Source organism: Mycetomoellerius zeteki, unplaced genomic scaffold (assembly GCF_001594055.1).
Source record: "Mycetomoellerius zeteki isolate Tzet28-1 unplaced genomic scaffold, Tzet1.0 scaffold42, whole genome shotgun sequence".
In the NCBI taxonomy this organism is placed as follows: Eukaryota; Metazoa; Arthropoda; class Insecta; order Hymenoptera; family Formicidae; genus Mycetomoellerius; species Mycetomoellerius zeteki.
In genome coordinates, this window is record NW_017257414.1 from 42,499 (window position 1) to 69,230 (window position 26,732).

Here is a 26,732-nt window from a genome sequence, read left to right on the forward strand (position 1 = left end):
GCAAATGCAATATGTTAAGAATTATTTGAAAACATTGGAGACAGTTAACCATCTGAATCAAAAGTTATTTCAATAAAAAGTAATAGATATTTTTTAAATTTACTCTAATAGTACTCTAATAGAATAATATATGAAAATGTATTATATAAAATGATAAAAATCTCAATTTTTTTATATAAGTATTTTATGAATTCAAAAATATTTATGTAAAATTGGAGATATAAATTAATTGTTCAGTAAATAAACAAAATATTTATTTGTTATAAATTAATTGGTGAATCTCAATGAAATTTTGCACAATTTTTAGTACTTAAAATATTTATATAAAAAAAATCAGATTTTTATTATTTTAAAAATTTTTGTTTATAACAATAAAAATAATAAAATAAATGATCTATAAAAATGTGTTGCTCAATAAAAACAGAATATTATGAACATAACTTTCACATGTATGTAGTTTGTTTAAAGCGTAAATATTAATACATGTGTTTTATGCCCTTACGACCTCCTTAAATGCCTGCTGTTTACCGCGAATTTCCTTCTGCATTTTAAAATCTATTTTTTTTATTTGCCGAAAAAAACACGTGTTATATGTTAAAACTTCTCACAATATCATCTCTTAATATAAAAATATATAAACAATTTTTAATAAATGTAGATACAATAATAAAAAAATATAACGAGAACATTTAAACGTATAATATAACTTTACATCATAACTTTCTCAGTGAACGTCTATGTCTGTTTCCATCAAGTTAATTTTAATTTCAGTTCCACTCACTTTTAATTTTTGCTATTTCTATACTGATAAAAATGTTTGGTTGAATATGGACGAACTAGAGAATTCTGATTATATCAATTGCAATTCTGGTCATCTGAACTAGAATTCTAGTAAATTTGACCAGAAAATTCTAATTCGTCTATTTTCAGCCATAATTCCAATTAATTCAACCCGACATTTTTCTCAATGTAATTGAATTAAAAAAAGAATAAGTCAAACGAACATTAAAGTTAATCTGCATTGTTAAAAAACGGACATTATTTGAATAAACACATCCTAAAGAGCCTCAAAAATAATTTCGCAGAAATTGACAACCTGATCAATCTATCTCTTCGAGCAGCTTTAAGATTTCTTTTAAGAAAAAAAATTATATTGTGTATATTTATATGTTCTTGTTTAGGTTGCACAAGTCGTCTTCGCCTCCATCGCGAAATCGGGCGCTCTTTCGATCATTCGTGAGCAGAGTGTGTTCCAAGCCTGATCTTGTCGCTCGGTGAAACGCTCTTGCAAAACGATTAACCAATCGGGCTCACTCCCCGCACCCAATCTCGCCTGAGTCTCCCACAGCGAACTTCCTTGGTGCGGCAACGATCGATCGGATGCGGGACTCGTGAATCGCGATGAACCGTTTAAGAATTGCGAAGCGGCTCCGACTCGCTCTTAAAATTTCTCTAGAAAGAATCATTTTATACATACAAACTTGACTTTCTTAATTGTACAATCAATTTTTCCAAGAATTCCTAAAAATGTTAAATCTTAACACTTTTTAAGCGACAATAAAAACTATTAAGCTTGAGATACAATTAAAAAGATCATATAAAAAAAGATAATAAAAAATTTCAACCTATCAAAAAGAGATAGACTACACGAAAAAAATTTTTAGTTAAAATGAACGAACCAGAAGATTAATCATATCACAATCAGAATTCTGATTATCTCAACTATATATATTGATAGAATTATATACAACTATATACACAATAGATTTAATCAGAAAAAACAAAAAATTTAGGTCTGAAACACAATTGAAAAGCACAAACAATACACTGAAAAAAGTTAACTAAATTTTAATAAATTTTTATTTAAACAGTATTTGTTTAAATACTAACTAAACAATTTACTTACAGTAAATAAATATTCCTCAATAAAAAAATTATACTTAAATAAAATTAATGGTTTTTATATTAAATAAATATATTTTTACATTTAGTGAATATTTAGTTAGTACTAATTTAAATATTTATTAAAATTTAGTACGTATTTTTCAACGTAGAAATAAGCAATAAGATTTTAATCTATCAGAAATCATGTAAACCACAATGAGAAAAATTTCTAATTAAAAATGAACAAATCAGAAGATCTGATCATATCAATCAGAAGAATTCTGATTATCTTAATTAGAATTACTTATAACAGACTCAATCAGAAAATTCGTCCATTTTCAACCAGAATTTCAATTAATGCAACCAGACTCTTTTTGCAGAATTGCTCGGTTTTGTGCTTTTCCATTGCTTTTTCATTGTGTCTCAGATTTCAATTCGCACACTCAATTACTAGGTTGTTACACGAGGCTGAAGTGATCCCTATGTACGTATTCTGCTACATTTGGAACTTCTCGAAAGCTGATGCGAAAACTAATGAGTGAAAGCGATAATAAAAGCGATACGGGTCAAGAGTAGATTGAACGCTGACGTGGTCGATCGCATAATTGGCGGTGAACTTGTTCGCTTTCCGCTATCTGAATTAAAATAAAATTAGATGTTAAAGAGCAAGAAAATATAGATCCATATCCATATAAAAATAAAAACTCGATGTAACATGACCTTTGCTCGAATAAAAAACTTTATCGAATTTTAATCTTTTCTCTTTGTTGCACCAAAAATATATATACACGGTAACTGAACTTTATATCGGATGTACTTTCGCAGACATTTTAATCTCGCTTTTTCTTTTTCTATCCATACAAATAGAAAAAATGATTCGCTCAATTCAATATCGACCACGCATCTCTTAATATTCATTTCGCTTAAATTCCAGAAATGAAAGGAAAACTCAGGTCAGCACGAGAGCAAATGCGATGATAATCCGTCTATAACTCTATGCAATTATCCCAACGGTTAATAGTGGCCGATGTATTTCCGACGGAAATAACCGACGCACTGGATTGGCTTGCTATCATCTTCGGCCGCAATTTACCGTAAAATGGGTGTATACGCCTTAACGCGATAATCTCATTTGCTGTTTAAGCCAAAACGTCGGAAATCCAGAGACATGGATAAAGTAGTTAGCCAAACGACATATACGACGATGCAAAGACAGTTGGAAGGTTTTTAGAAAGCGGTTAGGAGACTATCGTTTTTAACATTAGAATTACCTTTTATTCAAACATAGTGTCCAGCAAAATCTGACTAGTCAATTTTCATAGATAATTCCATGTTAAATAGAATAAAATATAATATAGTAGAATAAAATATACAGAATATTCCAAAACTTATGATAAATATATATAAAGGTAAATTCTTTGTGACATGTTACTATAAGACGAAAAATTTAATACGAAAATGCCGAACTATGATAGTTTTCAAATGAAAAGTGTTTAAAAATTACAAATTACACGCTTCCTCGAACTTCATTCCTTTGACAATAAAAAAAATTCAGCGCTTTCACACTGACCATCTTGCCATTCCTGAGTGCGCGAAATTCTAACCCTATCTCATTTGTAATTTTAAACTCTTCCTATTTGGAAACTATCATAGGCCGGAATCCATAGTACGTTCTTAATCTCAAGCAATGTCTTAAGATGCTAATACAGCTCTCTGGCCGGTATTCATAGTTAGATCTCATATTCAAGATCGTCTTAAGTACGATCTTAAGAAGTCACAAACCAATCAGGAGAGCCGTATTAGCGTCTTAAGACATTACTTAAGCCAGTCTTGAAATAAGATCTGACTATGAATACCGACCTCTGATTGGTTCATGCACTTAAGACAATGTCGAATCTTGAGCAATGTCTATGGATTCCGTCTATAGCCTCGGCTCGTGTCTTAGCCCCAGGAAAATTCTCGGAAATTTGGGAGAAAATTAGTTTTTCTTTTTCAGTTCTTTTCATTGTCATATTTTTCTTTTTTTCTTTTAATGACTTCAATATTATTGTCTTCTACGTCAATGGTTTCGCGACTTTTAAAATTTCTTTTACATTTAAATGTTCTAATAAGTAAAAATAAAGTCTGTTGTCGTGACCATTTATGAAATTTCTGTTAATTTATGAATTAATTTCTTTCAATTAATTATTTAATATTAATAAAAAAAGAAGCTAATTAAGTACACATAATACGGATAATGTTAGGACCCAGACACAATGGACAGAATAAGGAATACAAGATTGAACATAAGAAGTTGAGATTATTAGGAACAAAGCCAGAGGCAGATAATATGATTTTGTTCTACTCTAACTTTTTCCTAATTCCATATCTAATTCCATTTTTTTTTGTTCTATTCATTGTGTCTGAAATTTTATCTTTATTCTCTTTTATTGAATGGAGAAAATTTATTTTGTGCATGTGCATTCTTAAAGCTGTAGTAAAAAGTTATGTGTTGTATTATAGAATAGAAAAGAAAAATTTATAAACAACAGAATTCTTAGTTCAAGCGTAATACAGGTTTATTTTATTTGTAAAAAAATCTTTTGTAATGAAAAGAATCTATATTTTGTATATTATTACAAAAGTTTAACTCATACGTAACGAGACTTTTTGTCTCATTATCACAAAAGTTCTATTCTAGCTCATTATCACAAAATCTACACTTGTAGTGTAAACAATAATAAAAATAAATAATTATTTATTCAATCTCAGCTTTATTATCAATCTCTAAATATAATTGTTTTTTTATTTTTCTATTTTTTTTCGGAAGAACGAACAAAATCAGGTTCTTTTTCTTGATTTTATTTTTCCGGAAAATGAAAAGCACTAACCTCTACTAGATATTTTCGTATAGATTTTTCGTTTTGAAGATGTTTTATACATTTAAAATGTTTTATATATTTAAAATGATAATAAAATTATGAAAAAATTACAGATTATTCTAAATTACATTTAAAAAATAACATTACGATATATTTGGTGACGGTTTATTATTTGGATCATAAGTTATTTTAATAAATAGTAGTATTTTTTAAATATATATATATATATATATCTGTGTTCTAATAAAAATGTATGGAAATGTATTATATAAAATAAATGACAAAAATCTCAATTTTTTAATATAAGTACATATGTATTCAAGATTATTTATGAGTTATAGAGTTATATTGCGACGAGTTATATTGAACTAGTTGTCCAGTAAATAAACAAAATATTTATTTATTCTATATATTTGTAACTAATCAGTGAATCGCAATGAAACTTTGCATAAGTTATTTTGAATATTTAAAGAACTTATTAAAAAAATTTAGATTTTTCATTTAAAAAATTTTAATTTTTAACAATAAAAATAATAACAAATAAAATAAATAAACAACAAAAATGTATTATTAAATAAAAATGTAATCTTATTCACACAACTTTCATATGTATATCTATAGTTTGAAGTGTAAGTATTAAACACATTTTCAAATTTAATCTTCTTTGCAGGGGACTGTACGTCCGATACATCCTTAAGATGTCTTTAAAATATTTATTATCAATTTTGAGATACCCCATGCATAATTTTTTTAAGAAATGAGAGAATATAAGTTAATTTAATCATTACACGTTGTAACAAAAGTCATCGAGAATTTTAAAAATATGTTATAAATTGTAGTAATATACAAAAATTACAAATTAGTCATTTTGTCTACTTTGATATTTAAACCAGATACTTAAAGTGTCAAAAGAAATTCTCATATGTTTAAAAAATCGAACGATGGATATACGTACAGGGTGTCCCGTAAGTTTTTGCTAACCGCTTTTGTGTAGATAGAGTGGACTAAACTGAGTCGAAAAGTCCTCTACCATTTTGTAATTTTCGCAATAGTTAACAAGATATTAATTATTAAAAATTGCCGAATATTGGTCTTTAATAATTTTTTACTCAAATACTATCAACATTATACAAAAGCTGCAAGAGACAAAAATCATTTATTTTCTTTTCATAGAACTCTAAGAATTTTTTCAGAATTTTTTATCAACTTTTTAGTACTACATTTTCTTATTTTTAACAACATGAGAAAATACGGTATTAAAAAATTCTGAAAAAATTCTCAGAATTTTATGAAAAGAAAATAAACAATTTTTGTCTCTTACTGTTTTTCTGTAAAGTTGATAGTATTTGAGTAAAAAATTATTGAAAATCAATATTCAGCGATTTTTAGTAATTAATATCTCGTTAACCATTGCAAAAATTGCAAAATGGTAAAGGACTTTTCGATTCAGTTTAGTCCGTTCTATTTACATAAAAGCGGTTGGCAAAAACTTACGGGACACCCTGTATATGATGGTGATATATTTAAAAGTGACTCACGGTAGATAGTCTGTATCTTTGATGAAGGTTTAGTTTAAAAAAGCCCTTATCTTATCTCAAAAAACAATCATACTTTCATCGATAATTAACAGATTGTTAGCGCCCCAAATACCTATTTCCCAAAATAAAATACAGGTAAAGGCACTTGTGACATACCACACATTTTTCTCTTTAGCTGTAATAAATTTTTATTCATGCAGAAAAGCATTACAATCTGAAAATATCAGGGATGACGCGCGTAAAATTTTGTAAAATGATAAAGCGATAACAAAAAACAGCGTGTGAATTAACGAAATTAACGACATATATAATAACGCGCAGCCGGCGGAGATACGAAAAATTCACGAAAAAAAATAGATTAGGTAGTTCAGCAAAGCTATAGCTTGCTGGATGAGTTTAACATCTATAAGACTGCGTTCGGAAACGTTACCCGAATGCTTCCGTGTATCGTTTTATCCTTGTGGTTCACCCAATATTAAACAAGAATAAGATGGTACACGGATGGTACACATCCGCGTAACATTTCCGTAGCGCAGCATAACTAAAAAAGATATGTATAATGATTCAACAAAGAAATTATGTTTGTAAGTAATTATTAGTATACTAATTCAGCTAATTCTTTGCTACAATGAAAATTGCTAATGTAACAAGTTTTCTTAATTACAGCAGTAAAAGTACGCGTCATTTTAGCTAGCATGTTTTGTTAAAAATTTTAATCTATATATTGGATTGCTTTTCATAGAAAGTTATGTTTGCTGTGCTGTACTATTATAACAAATGTGATTATCTATAATCGATAATTTTATTCACAGCTGTACAACTTCGTTAATACTTTAACATAGAAAATTGACCGTTCCATATATTACGGTTCCAGATTTGCTGAATCAGTGAAGTTTTTAATTATTTTAACAAATCTTTTCTTTCCGCCCGTGTTACATCTCTAATCGAAGAGAATTTTCATCAGTTTAATTATATCGGTGTATAATTCGATAGTATATTCGGAGTAATTCGGAGTAATTCGGAATATGTTCGAAAGATCGAGACTGAAACCTTATAACGAATGACTAGGAAATATCACTATGCGTAAAAAACGTCGAGTCACAACTGATCTAAGAGTACCAAAATTAATCGAACTTCAGAAGATGGATTCTGCCATTTTGCCAACATCTAACGGTGATTTCGCGAGCCAAGCGAGAGTTGGTCGCCGGACGAAGTCCAAAAAGCCGACCGAGTTCTGTCTCTCTCTCTCTCTCTCTCTCTCTCTCTCTCTCTCTCTCACTTCGCAGGTCGTCGGGCGAGCGCTCGGACGAAGAAAAAAGGAAGGCGCAGAGATAAATCGCGCTACGAAACGCTGCTCTTCGATCGCGAGGCGCTCGCTCTCGCAGCCGAGCTGTGTGAACCCAGCCCGTAGGTCTCGCCTCGTCCCCCTGCCCCGTAAAACCACCCACTAGTATTATCTACAGGGTGTATCGAAGAGCGTGTGGAGCAACTCACAAACGCTCACGGAATACTGTCGAATTTTCCCTTAGCAAAGATTGTTGATTGGGATCGAAGACGGTGTAATCTTTAAAAAAAGGAGAATTCAGATTCATTTGTGACGCTGCGTAATATAATATATTTTCATAAATGTGTATTTACAGGGTTGTTCACTAATTCCTAAGATTCCATAACATTTCCCTGATTTCCAGAGAAAATTTTACTATTTTCCCTGATACTTTCAAAATATTTTGAAATTTTTTGTATTTCCGTCCTAGTTTAAAAATCCCGTCAAATATTTTGTTACGAGTGTAATCTAACATAAAGAGAGAGAGAAGGGAGGGGCAATGTAAATAATATTATTAATTCAAGGAGAGATGTAAATCAGCCAATGCGAGCCAACACAGGTTAGGCGTGTGTGAAATCGTATAATTTATTCTTGAGAAAAAGTTAATAACAAATGTTCCAACCCTTTCATTTGGGTCTTCTCTTCAGTGTAAAAGTAAAAGTAAAAATTAAGTCGTTGGTGTATCAGTTTCATGTAAAGTTGAATTGCGAAACAATTAGAATTATCGTTAACAAATGTTCAAATAAATGATAATAGTGCTGTCTGTCGTATCTAACAAAATACTCAAATCACACATTTAATCTGTAATTTAATAAAGTTAAAAAAAATTCATTAATGCTTCAATCAAATCGGTTAAACACATAAAAATAGACTTACTTATAATAAAGTTAACGATGATATGTGAGATAAGACATGTTGGCACAATGATATTCAGAGAATATGTGAGAGGTCAAAAATAATTATCGTTAAGGTATAAAACGTGGTGATAAATAAATACAATACCAATATAACATAGCAATAACTAAATACTATATATACATGTAATAAATTAGAGAAATAATAAAACATGGAAATATCAAAACTTTTTAAAAAGATCTTGGTATAATGCATCTAAGAATTCTGTGTCCTCCTGCACATTCAGTCCATTTTTCTGTTTGTTTATAAAAATTAATTCTGAAATGAGTCGTTTATTATAATTCTTTTCTCTGTCTAAGATTCTTGCGTAATTCCAATCGAAATCACGATTATGTTCCAATCTGTGTTCAAATATTATTAATGTTACTGACTCTGCTTGCATTTAATTATTAAGGAGATGCTACAGCGACGATCGAACTTGATCGATGTCGATAATACAGATTTTTAATTCTAAATAAAATATTACGTACATCAAGAAAACATTACATACATTAATTAAAATATTACGTATATTAAGTAAATCATTAAGTAAAACGTTATGTACGTTATGTACATTTCTTGCTCTGCTATATTCTATATATTGCATGAATGCGAGGTTATGCATACTTAAATCTTTATTCTCAAGCCATTTCTCTTGTAAGCTTCAAAATCATAATTTGAAGATCTCATTCTTATAAATTATTCAGATATAGGAAAGTACTTTTTGTTTGGATATATACTTGCATTCATTTATATATATGTGAAGGAAGAACTTACATGGTAATAGAAAACTGTAATTTACAATTTTTTGGGGAGATTTTCATACCGGTTTGTACTTTCTCAAAGGTATTTGCGTTTTGTCTTTTATTCTGGAGAAGGATTTTTTATTCTGTATGAGGAAAACGAAATGGTTGAAGAAATACGAAATGACGTTCCGTCGATAACTCCAGCATCCCCTTATATTCCAAATAGGCGTAGGTGTGATTGTACGCATACTAAATTTTTTTAAAACCAAGAATTGTAATTTTCCAGAAAATTTTGCAAAATTCCTTTATTTTTCCCTGATTTCTACACTGTTAGAAATGTGACCACGAGCTTGCTTTACATGTAAATGAAACTCATGGTTATGAACGAAATTAAAAGTAATAAATGATTTAACTGAAAATTAAGTTACAGTAGTTACTTAAATGTAATGAACGTGTACAATAAACTTATGAAAAATACGTTACATTTCATGTATATGTACACAAATACACTTTTCAGTTATAAATACGTTAAATTTAATGTAATGTCATGAAATAATTAAGTTCAAATTATGTAAATTAAAAGTATATTAAATTTCATGAAATTTTTAACAGTGTACTGAAATAATAATTCCATCTGTCAAAAATGTTTAACGAGATATCTAGTGGGAAATCTAATTTCCCGACGAATATTCACGAGTACAACCGTCGTGTAAACGTACAGGAAATAATTACGGAACGCACCGAGACGTGTCTTTTTTTCCGCGACGCCCTGTAGGCCTGATCGCGGCTAGAGAGACGGAGGGGGGCTGAAGGCGAGGGCGCGCAGGAGAGAGAAAGGGAGACGCGCACACAACGCACACGGGCTCGGTTGGCACGTATAGGGATCGAGCCAACACAGAGGCCGACTTTAAAATTGACTGCGGGTGACCGAGAGAGCCGAGCAGAGCCGAGCCGAGCGGGCCGGACCCCTTGACAGCCATGCGAGCAAGTCTCGGTCGCATGGTGCGATAAGGACCCGGGGAACGTGCGCGCGCGCGCTGTTGCTAGCCCGGGTCGGAGTCAATTTCAGACTCGGGAGGAAAGAGAGAAAGCCCGTTCGACTCGGATCCCTTCCCCTAATGCCTTCAACCCGTTAACCCCCGGAAAGGCTTAGAAACGCCCGTAACTGAGAGTTTGTTCGCAAACGAGATGTTGAAGTTCAAGAATTCCTCTCCTCCCCTCCCCTCCTCTCTCTTTCTTGACTTACCATATGAGACAAAAGTGTGAGAAACTTGAGCTTTAAGCGAATGTTAAAAGTATATATTATTTAATAGTTTTTTTTTTTAATAGTTGAGAAAGCTTATAAAGATTTATTCATTAATTTTCTTTCTCTATCTGTCTCTCTCTTTTCCAGGAAATTTAATTTATCAGAAATGATAAGATGTAAATTATTCTAAATTATCTGTCTGGTATTATATTCTACGATATCTATGTTTTTTTTCTATCTACTTTGCGTTCTAATCATCTTATTTTTGTTACAAGTAAGCGTTGTAGCAGTAACCATAGACATATAAGATAGAGACCCAGCATCCATATATTTTTCTATAATATATGCTGGGTTTCGCAGAACGGTGCGAGAGACAAAATATCGGGACAACCTATCCTTCTCTGCGCGCGCATCTTGTTGACATTTATATTACTGAAAAAATAAACGATATAAAAGTAATAATAAAAATAAAATAGAAGATAAAAGATATAGAAGTAAGGGTAATACTCAAGAATTCTATCTTTCTCACCGATTTTGATGAAATTAAAGCAGGAAATATTTATTCTAGCCTTTTACACGTCTCATCTCGTACAAAAATGCGTCGAATAAGCCTAATTCTTGAATATTACCAAAGTAGGTTTACTGTCAAGATGCGCGCGCAGAGGACAGATTGCCCCGATATTTTGCCTCTCGCATCGTTCTGCCAAACCCAACTATATATAGCTAATGCTGGGTCTCTCTTATATGTCTATGACAGTAACAGCTTTGCTGGCGCTTTATCTTTCGCGTGTACATCTTTTTCATTCGTGCTCTTTGTAATTTATCGGACTTATCGTAAAGCAATCTTGTATACACGCAATAATGTTATCATTGTTAATCTCGAAGTGATCCCAAATAAGTGATCCCAATAGTCAAATCAGCAGCATTGCCTGACAAACCAAAGGATGCTTTGCAGCCAGGATTTTTCAGCCAATGTGTCACAAAGGGTCTTCAAGTGTGCCGCAAAAATTTTGAAGAAGGTAAAAAGAGCAAAAAAAATTTAGAAAGAAGAAGCGAAATAAAAAATGTTTTTAAAATCGTAAAAATTATTATATCAATTAGGTATATTATTTGCTCTCATTATAATCATTCCTAATCAACGATATCATCTCATTGCAAAGTAACAAAATCACTTTTAAAACGCGATAAAATAAAAATAAAATTTTTAGAATTTTACTTTTCATTTATAAATGAATTTTTAGAACTTTGCTTTTTATTTTCGTGTTAGCGGTATCTAGTCAGATACATGTTGAGTGCTGAAGCGTGTGCACCTAATTAATGATGTATCTCGAGAAAAATTTGGTTCGTTATTTAATGTAAATGGAGAAAGATTAAAAAACGCTACGTAAAATCCATTCTACAACTGCATAAGCGTATATACACACAGAAAAATATTTACTGTGCGCAAGTAATAATTACTTGTTTCAAGTATTTTAAAAGTTCATATATTCTCTAATCTGTAATAAGTTTATCAAAAGCATCAAATTTATTTATAATATATTCTGAATCCTAATAAGCTTAATACTTCAATCAAGATTATTAAATTAAAACAAATTTGATTTGCTTGTTACATAAAGTCTTCGATCAATTTTATAATATTCTTAAAAAAATAAATAAATAAATAAATTCTTCTTTGAATATATAATGAATTTTTATAAGATTTGTAATAAGTATATTTTAAGATTGTTATCAAGAAAATATTCTTTATTGAAGATAACCGTTATTTAAAAGGAAGAATAAATTGAGTAATCACTTTTCTTATAGCTAATACAATAATATTTTTCTGTGTGTAGTTGTAGTTGTAAGAATTGACCAACTATATAATCGAATTAATATTCTCCTCGTATTCGACTGTAATTGATAAATTCTTACAACTACTTACAACTAACGTTTATGCAATTATAGGATGGGCTTTTACGGGGATCTCTTCCTCAGATTTCACGAATGGTGTCGAGGAAGTTCCGAGCGTTACGTTTCAGCTTCGTTTTGTTTTGTTTCCCGGCTCTACAATATCCTCTACAATTCTTAAGCGGAAACGCATAGTGAGAGGGGAGAGTCGTTTCCGTGACGTTGCTACACCTTGTTTCCTAAAGGCTGGTGTTCTGCGCGCGGAACAGCACCTGTATATGTCGTGTTGCGACCGGTTATGGTTGAGTTAGAGTTACGTTACATTACGTTACATTATATTACTTCAACCTTACGAAACATTACCCGTCGCCCAAAGTCGCCCGAAGTCATATGGCCTGGGCGTCATATGTTTACGCGCGATTCTGTACTACTCCGATTTCTGTAGCAGATCGTTCCGCGACCAGATGTCCTGTACGCGAGAGTGACGAGATAATTCTAAAAGGTCGACATTTATGTTGTACTACAGAAAATAAATTTGTACAATTATAGTATTAGTGGGACGAAAAATTAAATTAAATTAATTACATTAATTTTTTTAGGGGTGCTAGGTTGTGTTTTACCCACATATACGTTCAAAATCTGAAGACTTTATATAAATGTTGTCACGACTCGATCATAGAGAAGCGATAATGAAATTATAATTTTCTAATTCTTTTACGTTTTGAAATTGTTAACTGCACTTTGCGTCTATATTTTAATTTTGGAAAAGGATTTTTAAATCTGTAAAAGCAATTATGAGATTGAGGAATCGAAAAATTAATCACACTTCATTGATAAAACAGGATAACTCCAGCATCCTAATTGCATCACCGTAAATGATAATATACACTAAAAAATATAGGTATATTTAACATCACGAGTTTTAAACCATTAAATCTATAGGCCTGTTCTTTTTGGCTGAACTTTTGCAACAGTTCATCTTTCTTCCTTTTCTCTTCAGGAGAAAAGAAGAGGAAGAAAGATGAACTGTTCAGACAAAAAGAACAGGCCTTATGTTTATATTTTTTATATACAATTATATTATATTATATGTTAAATAATTATATTATATTATATGTAGTATAAGGTACGAAATTTTGAGTTTTCAGTATACACAAAAATAATACAATTTGTAGCATATTTTTCAAACTTTAATATAACAATCGAGACTCGTGTGGATCAATTACGATAGCGTTAAATTTCCGCTAAATAACATTGAAATAAAAAACGAAATATTTAAAGGTCGTTTCGTTTAAAGATCGGCAAGATCTGTCTTGACACGCGAAGGGCCAAGGGACAAGGTATACGTCGATCGTGATAGCAGGTCGGATCCGTCTGCTATCAAGGGATAAAGGTGTCGGGGACGATATGACCGAGAAACCAAGTGACCCGACGATACACACGCGAATGCCGGAGAGTTAACGGCGTTTGTCCGCGCCTCCGTGTACGCTGTACGCTCTCCTCGTTGCCCGAGTCACCGGCGTCCTCCACGCCGCGGCCGCCGCCGCCGCGGCGGAACGAGCGAGGAACCGTTCCAGGACGGAGACCCGGTGTACCAAGTGCGCGAGAATCCGGGTTGCAATCGCGGTCGCGACGGAAAAACCAGACGGCGGCAATTCCGCACGACGTCGGTCGTGCGAACACCAGCTGGAAACTCCACTTGTCGAGGAGGCAGATGGAAGCCTGAATCTAAACCTGTTTCATTTCTATCGGATAAATCTGGTTCGCAACAAAATTTGAGAAATCAGTCTATCGTATCTCTATTTTATTTATATTTCATAAGTCATAAGTTTGGAAATACTTTTAAATAAGTAAAATTTTTACACGGAAAAAACAATTTTGCTGTTTGTGAAAATTTAAGTAAATATATATCTGAAAATAATGTTATTAAACCATTAAAATAATTATGTAGGAAACTCAACCACGAGCAACGTTGCAAAAAGTTCTAACATTTTCGCAACCTGCAGTTTAAACATCCTATGTAATTTTTTATAGTCTAACAAAATTATTTTCATATCTGTAGTTAAATTTTTAGGTACTTTAGAATTTTTTCGTATGAGATTATTTATTCAAATATCCATAACAATGTTTTTTTAACAATAATTCTTCAAATCCAATAAGTTATACTGGATCTAAAGAATTATTGTTAAAAAGGACATTTTTATTTGAATAAGTAATTCAAAAAAATGTCAATTTAAAAAAAATGTTTCTAAATTTTTGGAATATATGTTTAATAGTTAAATAAAATATAATTCCTAATAATCACACACACACATACACGCGTATACACATAGAAAATGTTTCTCCTTGCTATCAAGAGAGAAAGAGACCGAATTTACCGGGCCTTCCACACGAGCTGGTGATGTGTTTTCGCGGCGACGAAGATAAAAATCATGCTGATAACTACTCATTATGGCGCCGTAGGTCGACTTGATTAATATCCATCACATACGAGTGCAGGACACGAGAGTTCAACTTACCAACAATCCGGTTTCCACGCTCGGCAGCAACGTTAACCGACTGTCGTTCTGTAGGCCGTTTTCCGCGAGCGTTCCTTCGCGCAGCTGCCTGGAACAAAAATATTGACAAGGATGATTAGCATGTTTGTTTGATAAAAGCAGTTAGACAATATCTTATTATTTAAAATGTACGCTAAAGTTGTTTATCGCAGAATTACCTTAGAGCTGTAGGAAATGTACTTATCTAAGAATCATTGACAATTATATTTCAATTATCACATAGATAGATTGAATCTTTAACCATACGCTGGATATTTAATAATATATTAGAGGCAATAGATGTAATTTCCTTTAATCGAGGTTATTGTTTTCTCTTTGAAAATTTTTTGGAAAAATATTAAATTAATGATTAATCTATATAATTTGAAATATTAATATTTCAGCTTCAATTTGATTACGTTTCAAGTCTGACAAACCAAATCAGCGCGCAGTTTATGAAACTGAAAAATATACTTGCAAATATTTTTTTGCATATAAATATTATTAAGTTTCGACCAAAAATACATCTAGAGAAAGGTTTCTTCGATTCAAAGAAATATTTCTTTGCTATACAGTTAAAGAAAAAATTTCTTTGATTTGAACGTCATTTCTTTGAGATGTAAACATTACTTTTTGAAATCAAATAAAGTTTTTCTTTAATAGTATAGTAAAGAAACATTTTCTCAAATCGAAGAAACCTTTCTCTAGGTGTAGAATTATTTCTTTTGATTTATTATTGGTCTGATTTCTACTTATAATTAGAAATATCAGCTTCTGTTTCTTCAATACGTATACAATGAAGAGCTGTCTATATTAATAAAATTGTATAATAACATTATTCATAGTTAGTCGCTAGTGATCAAAGTTTGCTTTTACGCAAGTTGTTCAAAGCCAGTTGTAAAAGGCTCCGTAGAATTTATTTAAGAAACTGGTTTCATTATACTGACTGCAACATAACGAAAGCATTCGTTCCATAAAATCGTTACGGTTCTCTCACGAAAGAGTTTCTCATCTGTGAATTATTCTCAGAAGAGAGGCCCGAAACTTGCAATATATCGTACGATAGAGCCGGAAAGATCGGCGTCAGTTGGAAATATCCCATTCGAGCGAGTGTTAAACGAGAGCTGTCGCAGTTTGGCACTTCGAAAAGCGACATGATGGAAGAAAGCGATACGATGGACGGGCTGCATGAAGAGGTGGAGAGAAGGGAGTCCTGTGGCAGTCGATGAAAAATACTTATATGCAACAGTCGACAGAATTAGGTCGCGATCGCTTTGCCTCGCCTCGGCATAACATCCCGATCTATATATCGGTTTCCCTTGGCTTTCTAAATAAATCGCGACGGACACGAAGTCGTCATTCTTTCGTTTTGAAGCCTCTTGAAGTGCGATCGCCGGTGCGAAAAATACGCGATTTATACCGGTTTAATAGCTCGAGTCTCGCATCAGGAGAGAGTCCTGGGCCTATATTCTTCAATTTATATCGCACATACGAAAATCTATAGATAATATACATAACGTATACACTGCTAAATTTATAATGTCCCAAATTATACCCAATTTGAGTTATTTTTAATCATTGCTCCAATTCAGTATGTCATTAATTTAATTAAAACAATAAAGTTAAATAATTAAACAAATGTATTGAATTTTTTATTATCATTACTTACTAACTTTAATAAGTTTATCATTTATTAAATTTACTAACTTTATCATTTACTAAGTGCATATGTTAATATGAATGTTATTTACACGGAAATAAATTGATTTACATTTTGACACATGTAGAAATTAAAAAAAATTCTTGCATACTTGTAAAAACTGTAACGAGTTTTTACTATCATTGAAGACGGATTATATTTTATTTATTTTTTATAAATAAAATATTTAGACGGATTTTATTTATTTTTTATAAATTTAATGGAATATTGATAAATTTCCACCCATGCACTTTTTTTTAACAAAATGTTATTTATTTTAATGAATTGAGTTATCACTGTTTCTTTAATATCTAAAAATGTACTGTAGCATTCTCGCATGCAATATTCTTTTATGAATAATGTCCACGGGCTTTTGTCCGCTTCGCATGATTGCATCAACTCTAATCTTCCGCCGGCCAAGTTGGACTTTGAAAGCATAGTCAATATTGTAATAGGTTTTAATAGATGAATTTAATCCTAGACTGCATATTTTTCTTACATTAACTCTGAGTGAAAATAGATAAAAAAATTTTTTTATATTTTTTAAATGTCTATTTATAGGTAGCCAAAGATGTTAGAATAATTGAATTAACATTATATTTTAATATAAAAAAATAATTAATAATAGAAATTAAAATGTCTTTAACGGTCGAAGCTAGATCTATAATGCTTTAAATAATTCAATGTGAATTATATATATATATATATACTATATATGTACTTGCATATATACCATATTTGTAGTCCTTCAAACTGCGCGCCGAATTGATTTTCCGGACTTATAAACGCAATTAAACTACTGGAATAATATCACGAAACGAACTAATTTTTGATGCATAATCAGGCATCATATTAGCAAGATGTTACTGTGCTGAAAAACTGTAAATAAATTTATTGCGAAAAATATTACCTCGGCCGGGAGTCGAACCCGGATCTCTTACATTCCGTGTGAGTGTCCTTACCAGTTAGACCACCGAGGCATTTTAATTTCTATTATTAATTGTGTTTCTCACATAGCACGGTCTTTAAAAATGTTTAATTTGATAAAAAAATAACTTCTAACATTAAACAATCATATTAAATGTTTAATTTTAACTAAACATCAAATTTTAAACTACTAAAAATTTAATACCAAAAGCTATAGGTAGATACTAAACTCAAAAAGTGAATGGTGAAAATTCACTCACAGCAACATTCCAGGGTTAAATCTATAAAAAAAATAAATAAAATACAATCCGACTTCTATAATAGTAAAAACTCGTTAAAGAACTTTCATAAGAATTTTTTCAAATTTTTATATAGTCCGAAACAATATAAAAATCTGTATTGAAGGTTAAAGACCCAAGTTGCTGATTCCACATAGCTGATAGTCAAAAGACTAAAATGGTATAACTCATGGAAAATGTCAAGGCGATGATGATGAAAAAAAAAGAAAGGAGGGAAAAAAAAAGAAATATATAAAAAATAATAAAAGTAACGATAGAAGTCAGCATATGAACAAATAATTAGATTTATTTAAACTTATTATATTTAAAAACTATTATTGAAGAAGTAAAAATTAAAACTAATTTTTCACTAATGTACAGTGTATGGGACGTTTCGATTTGACTTACAATTAATCATCTTCAGCCATTAAATTACAAACGAGAATGAACTAAGAGATTAAAAAAACATAATAAAATATGAAAGAATTATAATCAGTAAAATGTTGGAAAGATTCACAAAATGATAATATAATAAAGGGAAAGTTATTATTAGGACGCATTATTAGACCAGCATGTAAAATAATACTGCACTTTTTACAGTATTTTTGTGAATAAATCTAAGTAAATATTTACTTACAGTAAATAAACATTTGGTCAATAAAAAATGATAGTCAAATCAGATTAATGGTTTTGTATCAAATAAATACCAACATATTTACATTTAGTAAATATTTATGTAGAACTATCCAAACAAATATTTATTAAAATTTAGTATTTTTTTCAATGTGCCAAAAGAAAAGAAGAACGTTTCGCCGAACTTTGCGTCTTGTATTTCTGAACAGAGCCGATTCCAGCATCTTTGACATCCTACGCAAGATTTAAAAAAGCGCCCCTCCCTCTCATTTCCTTCATATTCATATAATATATAATAATAATAAAATTTCGAAATTATTCTGTATTTTTATTCAGAATAAAAAAACATGAACTGTAAAATTAAAAAAATTTACATAACATATTATATGATATATCTCACATATTTTATACGTAAATGTAAATTGAACAATATAATTTTTATGTTAATTACTTAAATACTAAAAAAGATACAACGATTTTAAAAATATTGTGTTTATAAAATTACTTAACGTGCTTTTAAACTAGCAAATTCAGAAATAAAATCTTCAAGATTTAACTCCTTACAACATGTCATGTTCAATTGCTATCAATGCTAGGCCTACCAGTCTTTCTTGTGATATACTTGTGATCTTAAGTAAATTTTAATCAGCTTTAATCTAGAAAAACTTCTTTCACCAGACGCTACAGATATAGGCAATGTATTTAAAATTCGAAGAGCTAATATTTGGAAAGGATACATATAATTCAAGATTATTTAAATACATGTAAGTTAATATATCAAGCGAACTTTTCAAATCTTTGATTTCTGAAAAGAAACTGTTTTTCAAAATTTTTAATTCGTTAAATAAATCGACCGAGTCGATATTTTTGTCGTCACCGTGTGTCAAATAAAATTCCAAATTAGAACAGTACATTTTCAATTTATCTGTTTCCATATCTTTTAAATTATGTAAATTATGAAGAAATTCAAAATGTTTGTTATGATTTTTTAATTGTTCATATCTATTTTCTATTGATGTAATAAATGTATCCAAAATCACATTAAAGAAATTAATTTTAAATTTATCTTTAGAATTCTGTACTGGTTCATCTTGAGCTTCATACTCAAATTGCTTTGTTTTTCTTCTTTTCCGAATTTCTGAGCTTTCTTTAAATTCCGCCGATATTTCAAGGCAGTTTGCTAACTCGACAGCAGTTGCAACAGTCTCTTTGAACCCTTCATTTGTGCGAAGTTTTTTAATATATCAAGATATTATCAATTACTTTCAAAGCTGAAGAGATATTTTCAGTTATACTTTGAAGTAATTTATTTACAACATTAATGTGATTCAAGAGATCATGACATAATACAACAGAACACAAAAATTGAAAATCTTTCATTTTCAGACATAAAATTTGAGCTTCGTGTTTTGCTGAATGTCTTAGAATTTTCAAATATTTCGAATAATGCATCGTAAATTTCTCCAATCTGATATCGTAAAGGTTTTAGAGCATCGATTCGAGATTCTCAGCGAGTGTCGGAAAGAGGCTTTAACGTTAATTTTGAATTGTGATTATTTAATACACTCCGTCTTTTCATTGAAGCGGAAAAAAATTATAAATTGCCTGAGAATAAAATCCCAAAGAAATTGATCGTCTCAAAAGTAATTTTAGCTGCATCATTGACGATTAAATTGAGGGTGTGAACTGCACATGGCACAAAGAAGGCCCTAGGATTAATATTCAGAATATGTTTTTGTAAACCATTATTTTTTCCCTTCATATTCGCTTCGCTCCATTATCATAATCTTGTCCGCGTAAATTTTGTATGTCAAGATTAAATTCTTTTAACTTGTTAACTACATATTCGGTGATACCTTTCTCAGTCGAATCATGAATCTCAATAAAACCTACAAAATGTTCTTCTATCTTAACGCTGTTTTCTTTTATCGATACAAATCGTAAAATAATTGTCATCTGTTCTTTGTGGCTAATATCCGGTGTGCATCTAAGATTATAGAATAATATTTAACCTTTCTAACTAATGATAAAATATGAATGAGAATATTATTAGAAAGCAAAGAAATGACTTCATTTTGTATTATCTTGCTAGTGTAATACACTTTCGTTTTCTTTTTCATAATTCGGCAAAGATGAGTAGCAAACACTGCATCGAATTTAGCAAGTAGTTCCATTAACTTCAAGAAATTTCCATTATTTCTTTCGTACAAAACATCCGATGTTACTCTAAATGCAAGACATTGTTGGTCCAAAAACTTTACGATTTCTATTATTCTTTCAATGACTGCACGCCAATGTTGTTTTTCCATTTCAAACAATTTTTCCGTTTGACTGTCAATAGTTGTTTTTTTTTTGCAAGGCCTGATCAATCCTCTTAGATCAATCCATTTTTTAAAATTGCTCGTATGAGCTGAAGAAGTTTCATGTGCGTGCAAAGTTTTTGAAAGATTTTGCCAATTTGAATATCCTTTTTGAGATATCAATTTACTTGCAATTATATCCGTTGTGTAAGAAGAAGTAAATATTTTGCAACAGAAGCAATATACACTATTACATTTTAATGAGTATATAAGCCAGTCTCTTGAAATAAATTCTGAATTTGCTAGTTTTCTGTTGTAGTACGAATTACTAAATTTTCTTCCATAACTATCGACCGGATAATTTACATCGGTATAGCGATATTAGTGTGTCCGGTGAATACACCTAATATTCGAATAAACGAATAAAAAATGAATAAAAATACTCATTCGAATACATTTCTTTTTTATTCGTCAAGAAACGAATAAATACTTTTCATTCCATTTGGATGAATATTTTTTGAATATCATTATGAATACTTTCGTTTCGTATTTACTTTTACTCTGTATTATCTGCACAAAGCCTGCAAGCCTGCAAGAGAAAATAAATCTATAAAAACAATGGCTACGATTACACCATGCGCTTAGTTCGCGACTTATACGATCCTATACGAAGTGCGTCCTTGTTTATAGGTTAAATAGAGGCATTTTTAATGGGAATAAATAATATATCTCGGAATTTAATATCCACAGATCATAATGAAGGACCTGCCCAAGATATCTTATAAAATGTTTATAACATTACTGTGATGTAACCGGAATTATATTGGAATATGTATGGCACTCTATCAAATAGATATTTATAAATAAAAAATGTACCATATTGCTTTCTAAAATATTTTTCAAAATTTCTAAGTTTCCTTCATAAAATTTGAATTACAATGACAAAAATAAATAAAATTCATTTTTTTTTTTACTTAAAGTCATCACAGTGCCGGTTATAATTAAGGGGTAACGATTGCTTATTGGATCTTTTCTTTTCAGTTTATATTTTGTTTGAATAAATATGAATACTCGTTAAATATTCATAGTTTTTTTGTGAATAAATATTTTTAAAAAACCCAAAATTTTGAATGAATATATGATTACATTTTTTTTATGTGAAAATTTTGAATAAATATAATTTGGAGCTGAATTACAAATTTTTGTATTCATCGGGCACACTAAGCGATATGGACCGTTTTCGATTATGATTCTCCTCGTTTTTTCATTTATATCGGGCCACGTGGAGGGATCACGAAGTTTATTAAAAGTTCAGATGTGTGTGTGTGTGTGTGTGTGTGTGCGTGTGCGTGCGTGTGCGTGTTAGAAATTGATAGATCGTTAACATTTTCTTTTTCTTCTTGTACTTCCGTTTCTTTTACAGTAGTAAAAAGCTCTGTTGAAGCAGTAAAATCCGTTACTATCGATTCACAAGCAATCCGTTGTTTTTCTGTCAATTTGATAATTTATTTTTCATTTTTCTGATTGGATTTTTCGATGTCTAAACTTTTTTCATCTTCTTTGAAGTATTAATATTTCCTCTTTGTTTTTCGATCTCTAATAATTCAGTTGCCTTACGTTTTCTATTCTAGTAGCCAGATAATTTTTTTTTATCCATTTCAATCTTTATTTATACTGTTGGGGAACACAAAAGAATCAACGAACTAAGTATATATAATTAAAGTATGTGATACATGATACCATCATTAAGAATGTATACGGACATTCACTAAAACTTTCTCATTGAGATTCGAGTTTAACTTGTCTGGACGTATTTTTTAATCATCAAACAGAGACACGTCTTCAGGCGGTTTCTTATGGCTTGTGGTTTGGCTCACCGGTCAGTCACTCATAGCCAAGTAAATAAAAAAGCAGCGAAGTCGCGATGGCGCGAACGGTGAGCACATGCGGCGAGAAGCGTAATGCCCGTGTCACACTACGGATTGTGGACGCGGATCGGAATTCAGCCAATCAAGACAAGGCAGTTTCGGATCCGGATTGTAGATTGCAGAATAGACGGCTCTTTATTTTTGCGATCCGTAATCGCAAGCCAATAAAATATCGAGTTTGGTCACGTGACCCATTTATGATGGATGAATAAGCATTGTTTGTTATGGTTACCTATGCTAATCATAGAGACGTGTTTATAGAGAATTAAAAATTGGGACGTCTCACAAAATTCGGAATGGTTAGCCACCCTATACACAGCAAACGTCGACGACACTGTATTAACGACACGACATTTGCGATACAGCATATGTTGCAAATTGAATCCGTAGTCCGTAGTGTGAACGAAGAATCCAAATCCAATGATATAAACACGTCTATGATGAGCATAGATTACCACAACAAACGATGCTTATTCATCCATCATAAATGGGTCACGTGATCAAACTCGATGTTTTATTGGCTTGGATCACGATTACGGATCGCAAAAATAGAGAGCCGTCTATTCTGCAATCTACAATCCGGATCCGAAACTGCCTTGTCTTGATTGACTGAATTTCGATCCGCGATCCGCAATCCCAATCCGATCCGTGTCCACAATTCGTAGTGTGGCATAAAGCCCGTCACACTACGCATTGCGGACGCGGATCGAATTGAGATTGCGGATCATTGAATCCGGATTTTCCATTCACACTACGAATTGTTACGAATTCGGTCTTCAATGTGCACGCTATGGTGACCATGACACAAAATTACAATTGTTATTATAAACAACATATAAGAAAAAAGTTAAATGTATTTTTGTTGCTTTTAATTATGTATAAATACAAATTATGTATAAATACAAATTAAGTAGACTTAAGCAGAAAATACGGGTTCACAAATGGATAGCAAGAAGAAAAGAAAAAGGGATGCACCATAACTTTTTTTTAGAATTGTCATTGGAAGATCCTAATCGATTTAAAAGATTCGTTTGTTGTGATCTAAACTTGATACGAATTGCGCATTACAGATCGTAAAAATAGAGGCTTGCCTATTTCGCGATTCGCAATCCGAATCTTTGGCTACTTCCATGTGATTGGCTGATCGACAATCCGTAGTTCGCAATCCAAATCCAATCTGCGCCCGCAATCCGTAGTGTGACACGGGCTTAAGAGTGACGTCTCACCTTTGACCAGAAACAATCGAAAGATCACCGAATCACGAACAGCGAGAAGTCGCCCTCACGCTTCTCGCCGCACGTTCCGTCGTTCGTGCTTTCGTGACTTCGATGCTCTTTTTTTGTTTACTTTGCTATGAGTAACTGGTCGGTACACACTATAGATACATCTAGACTGCGTTTGCTTTGGCGCTCACGACGCTTGAAGCATTGTGAGCGCCAAAGCGAACACAGCCCTAGTCAGGGCGAAAAGAAGCGTGACAAAAAAGAAAAGCACAAGAGTCAATTGTTCTTACTTTTACATTGACGTAACGCTTGCAAATTTATTTTTCTAAACAAATTTTCAATATTTTTAAATAATTATTTTACAAACATTTAAATATTTTTGGCACTGGGATTTAAGGCGCCCCCGCTTCATAACGTCCCGATGCGCTGCTTACCGTGCTTACCACCTAAAACCGACCCTGTTTCTGACAATCAAAGTCCACCGCGACCCGGTTCGCACGCACGCCGCTATCGCGAGGTCGCTGATGCAACCGCTACCGCGGAGCGGAAATCGACCGAAATAAACATGCGTGCGTGCAAACGCGCGTGATAAAAAGCCACGCTCGAGCAACGAGCGGAAGCACAGAGTCCCGAGCGCAATCATTTTTTTTTTCTAAGGAAGAGAGACAGCAAAATGGGCTATTACGGAACACAGAAAATGGGGCAATGTTATAAAATCGATTTTTATCTCTAACATTATCCTTTGTGCGGTCAGATTGAAACGGAATTTTCTCATCTCATTTTGATCTGCGTATCTGAGTACATTGTTTAATTTTAACGTCGTAAGATATAATTAAGGCAAACGTAATAATCTATTGTATACATCACGTCTAATTTAACATAAATCAAGGCTAACACCATAAATAACTTATTTTTTTGTCTATTTCAGACCAACACTACTTCTGTTCCTTTTTACGCTAAGAAAGTTTTTTATTCTTATAAAAAGAAAATTACGCAGTGACGCGGCTAAAAATATCTCATTATCGATCAGTTAATCGCCAAAGCGATTTGACCAGCTCCAACTCACTTCGGCTGGTATTCGTAGTCGATTTTTGTATTTTCTTAGTACAATCTTAAGTACAATCTTAAGACGTCATGAATCAATCAGGAACAATATTAACATTTTAAAATATTACTTAAGATGATTTTGAAATAAGAACGGACTATGAATACCAGCCTTCAATTCATCGTTTTGGGTGTGTCTGAAGTTTCACCGAACGCGGGATTGCAGCGATTATGATATACAGTGATAGCTTTCGATATCGGCCGATACCGTGAATGAACGATTATAACGCGATAGTATATGTGAGCACGCAACAAGACAATAACGCGAATCGTGATACAAATCCACGGCCTCGGCTGGCATTGACGGTGCCGCGATAACGTGATCGCGATCGTGCAGCTTGGACTTGTGGCATGTAAAAAAGAAAAGAAAAAAGCTCCGATAAGAAAACACCGACCTAGAAGATTAGACCGCACGACTCCCGGTAACGTCGCCGGATATCGCGAACCCCGTTTCCATTGGCGACCGTCGCTCGTTGGACCGATCGAAGGAACGAGACCTTGCCGTATATAAATAAGGCGATATTACTCCGATTTACGCTTGATTCTAATCAGGGTGAGCGCTATTAAAATTATCTCTGTCAAGCTAGCAGGACCAAATGAGCAGAATCGAGAAAGACCTTTTAAACTATTTAGTGCTCATTTTATGCTAATTTGTGCTACAAAGAATAATTTTGTACCACATGCCATTTAGAAAAAATGTAAAAATTGTTTTTTTTAACTATAATAATCACTAAACTAATGGTTTTATAGAGAATAACTTTTAAATTTACCACATACTACAAAAACTATTAGTTTAGTGATTAATCACAGCTAGAAAAAAAAAACAATTTTTATATTATCATAAAGTTAAGTGAGATTAAGTCTAAATCACGAGTTAACCAAATAATGAAAAACTGGTTCTAAGTGTAGTAAAATCTTAAGCCTTAAGGAGGTTATAAGACAAATGGAATATGTTAAGAATTACTTGAAAAAATTAGAGACAGCTGACCATCTCGATCAAAAGTTATTTCAATAAAAAGTAATATTTTTTAAATTTGTACTCTAATAGAAATACATGAAAATGTATTATAAAATAATGATAAAAATCTCAATTTTTTTATATAAGTACTTTATGAATTCAAAAATATTTATTTGTTACAAACTAATTGGTGAATCTCAATGAAACTTTGCATAAGTCATTTTTTAGTATTTAATATATTTATATAAAAAATTTAGATTTTTATTATTTAAAAAATTTTTGTTTCTAACAATAAAACTAATATCAAATAAAATAAATGATCTATGAAAATGTGTTGCTCAATAAAAACAGAATGTTATAAACACAACTTTCACATATAGGGGAGACCGGGTCTCATTGGCACAGGTAAGTTGGCATTGTGTTATATTTATGTATTTGTGGCAAAAGAAAAAATGGAAAAGTTACTGCAAAATATCTCTTTTATAACATAGGTACTTCTCCCTAAGTTTCATTTAAATTAAACAAGTATTACAACAGAAAAAGAAAAAAATCTAATTAAAAAAAAATTTTTGATCATTTCATAATTTCATATTAATGTCCTTCGGCTTAAGAAAGCAAATCTAAGTAATGTATTATTAGTTAAAAGAAAAGTGTTTGTTAGTATACAACACATTATTTTGAGTAACAATAGTAATTTATTACAATAAAATGGTCAAAATCAGACGTGTGTAGGGATGGGATACTTTTGGTCATATCATAAGAAAA

The 26,732-nt window shown here is 31.6% G+C and overlaps 1 protein-coding gene across 1 annotated transcript in view; it reads right to left on the bottom strand.

Moving 5' to 3' along the window:
- The window catches only part of LOC108726429 (midnolin-B), a 64,587-nt gene that overhangs the window by 7,872 nt on the left and 29,983 nt on the right, over positions 1-26,732 (bottom strand). The window contains exon 2 of the mRNA XM_018453997.1: positions 14,900-14,987. The gene's annotated coding sequence lies outside the window, so the exon portion shown is untranslated. The remainder of the gene's footprint in view (positions 1-14,899; positions 14,988-26,732) is intronic.